The following is a 3730-nucleotide window of genomic DNA, read 5'->3' as shown; positions in this document are numbered from 1 at the left end:
GTACAAATGTGAGGAACTTTTAGCTTAAACATTAGATTGTCATTATTTGGTTTTATATTAATATATCGTTCTGTTCTTACTGAGATTTTTTTTTTTGAAGAAAAAACTTCAAAACTATAGAAATAAAGATTGAGAAAAGGAAACAATGAGAGTTGGCCTAGCTGAGAGTAATAATCCTTTACAACATGATAAATCAACATTTAAATTATATTAAACAAATATTTATATTTAATACATGATCGTATCATGAATATGATACAGAAGAATACAAGTGTGTAATTAAAAAAAAAGAAAAAAAATACAGGTTAAAAAAACTCAACTTTTAATGGGTGTATATATACATGTGTATAGAAATCTATTCTCTCTATTTTAATTTTTAACTTAATTATATTTTGTTGAATTGATATGAATCAAGTAAAAAATAATTAATATATAATACAAAATTTATAAATTTTTTAGGAAAAATCACATCCAACCCCTCTCAAAAGAATTAATCAAAGATAAGGACCCATGCAAAATGAATTGTTGTTAAAATAAAAATATTATTTATTTTTCTCTTGAATAAGACTTGTTGTTGGTCCTTATTTGTTATTAATTTTTTTGAAAGGGAGTTGAATGTGATTCTCTCATTTTTTTTAATTTTATATATAATAGACAAACGCAGTTCCAACTAGATAGTTCATACAAAATCTGACATTAGACTGTTTTTTGAAAAAAAAATGATAAAAATCATTTGGCATAACATATATAAGAGTTATTGCAGATAGCATCCATGAGGGAATATGAAAGAAACATATCAATCTCCATAATGCCCCATTTGGTATTACATAAGGAAAAAATTATTTCTTATTATGCATATAATAATATTCAATAGCGATTGTTTCGTTTTATTATTATATATATTTTATTTATATATGGACATAAAAGATATTTTAAAATTACAAAATCATTTTTTATCTCCTTTTCATTCCATCAATCAAGCCCTTAAAGATTTGCATATTATTGTTGCACATGTTTAGCGGTCAAAGTATACAGTAAATTAAGACACTAGTGGAGCCTTAATCACTGCATGTTAAGATTATAATCCGAAGGGTCCAAAACACATAAATTCAATAATGAGAAGATTCTATTTAATTTCCTAATTAATTACTATAATATCACTATATATATATATATATATATATATTCTTTACCACATGATGTAGCAAGCTGGCTTTGGCCATCTGCACGTGACCCACGCTGCATGCCTTTTAATTTCTAAGATTTGTCTCTTATCATCAGCACAAATCTATATGCATAGCATGTGAGGTATGAGGATCATAATATTATCAAAGAAAAAGTGGCATAACAGAACAGGTTAATCATCTGATTGATTTACAAAAAAGAGATAAAATTTTATAACTAATTAATTAAATTAATTAAGCTTACAACTTTGTCCATACATGGTACATGGCATCATTTGTCCTTTTGACGTTCGAGAAGATGATGATCGTCAATCGAGTGGCTGAATCCTGAATGTGTGTGTGTGTGAAACCGTTTTGTTAAAAACTTAAAATTATGACATTGATCAATGATCATAGTCAAATGGTATTAGGAGATATATACAAAAACTCATTTTGGCTATATTTTTGGTTTATAATTCTAAGAATAGTTTGATTCTCCAACATAATATCAATTTTTTCTTGGTAAACATAATATCAAAATTTTTTGTGGACTGAATTAATAATCAACCTTTGGAACTATTGCCTTCCTGTTTATTCATATGAATTCCTTATATTATATGTCTGGACACAAGCAGGTTGGAATAATGATAACATGAATACATTATATACTTTTTTTTTAATTAAAAAGGTTGGCACAAATAGCATAAGATTATAAGTGGGATTGAATTTATTACTTTTCATTTACATGAAAGCTTTCATACCACTAAATCATAAAGTCGTTAGCATGGATACATTATATATTTTTTGCCTTGATTCATGTGAAAAAAAAATTATTCTCCCTTTCTATTGTGAGATTCAATTTTTACGTTAAATTTGAACCATCTATTTTTTAATTATATACATAATCTAACATTTTTATTTTTTAATTATATATATAATCTAACATAAAAATATTTCTTGTCATTTAAATTAAAAAATTTATAAACTATCCAAATTTAATTTGAACAGTTTAAATTTCATCAGGGCAAGACTTATGTATTTAGCCTTATACACTTAATATACTTATATCAAATCAAATCATAACATGTAGATCTTAATGTATTAATTTAATTAATAACAAAAATTTATTATAAAAAAATAATCTATAAAAGATTCACATATTTTAATTTAATTGAATATAAATACTTTAAGTATATAAATTTAAGTAAATAAGTTTTCTTTGTTTCATGGTAATAATAAATATTACAATTCTCATCAAGCAATGAGCACTGAATTTGGGCTCTTTAGTGTGATAACAAAAATGAGCTAATGTAGTTATTATTATTATTTATTTTTTGATAGCTCACGTAGTTATTATTTGTTAGCCACTCTGGGTGAATTATGATTTTTTACTTGTAAATTATAAAGCTGTAATTGTAAGCAAAAACTAAATTAATTAAGGTAGTATTATCTTTGTACCCCAACCATAAATTACACTTAAATTTTAAAGAATTTGGTTGTGCTTAATTTCATGAGATTTATTTATAAATAAGTCTATTGTACGGAACTATTCATAATTTTTCCTTAAATTAACAAATGGATTGTGTTAATTAAGTTGCATGAGCATCATTAGGAAGCATGGCCTATTTACTTTGGTGGTAATTATTGTTTAGGGTGACTAATAACTCAACCAGGTCAGTTCTTTAGGGGACATGGACCTAGTTCATATTTTTCTGGGTGGGGTTCTGATTTTGATGTATCATATTGATATCATTAATTAAAATAATATTGATTTGAAACCACCTCTTTTTTTTTTTTTTTTAACATACAATGCCATGATCGAAGTCATTTGTGAGTTGTGACAATAAAACTATATTAAATTAGAGCTCGGAATGTTCATCTATCTAATAGGTGGATCATGTAAAATTGTTATGTTTAACATTTCACAACACGGTTAATAATGTGAGCAAGTCAATCAGTGTATTCATTAATTTCTCTAAATATATGATGAGAAGTGCTATCTAGTCTTATATTTAAAAGATCTCTATTTTTTTTGTTATAGAGCTCATAAAAAGCCCGCCAGAGTTTTAAACTAATCTGAATTTTGTTATGTGAGATTGTTATTATTAACAGCAACCTCAAAATATTTCAAAAATATTTTTAATATTTTTATTTAATGTAACTGCATATAAAACTCAGACTCAAAATCATAAAATTAGCTGATTCAATTATTTCAACAAGTTGAATCAATACTCTTTGGTTCTGTATAAATATAAATTTAAATGCATGATCTGTGGCACAAATCTTGCGATTGTGAGTTCATGTGGAACCATATTAATTAAAAGCAGTACCCCTTCTTCTCTTCTTACTTACCCAAATGATGAACCTTCACATGCAAAAAGAGTGAAAAGCAACGGATTTGCTCCTTGGATTTTTGCATCATTACACCTTGTGCATTTTGTCTCACTCAAATAAATTTTATTTCTTATATTTAATCATAAGATTACGACCTTACCCTATTGGCTCTTGAATTGTTTCCGATAAAAAATAATTTGATGACTTTTTCTCTATATAATCTCATATTGACC

The sequence above is a fragment of the Prosopis cineraria genome, unplaced genomic scaffold (genome assembly GCF_029017545.1).
Source record: "Prosopis cineraria cultivar Desert tree isolate PC_DT_omini unplaced genomic scaffold, ASM2901754v1 PC159, whole genome shotgun sequence".
In the NCBI taxonomy this organism is placed as follows: domain Eukaryota; kingdom Viridiplantae; phylum Streptophyta; class Magnoliopsida; order Fabales; family Fabaceae; genus Prosopis; species Prosopis cineraria.
This window is presented reverse-complemented; position numbering follows the sequence as displayed.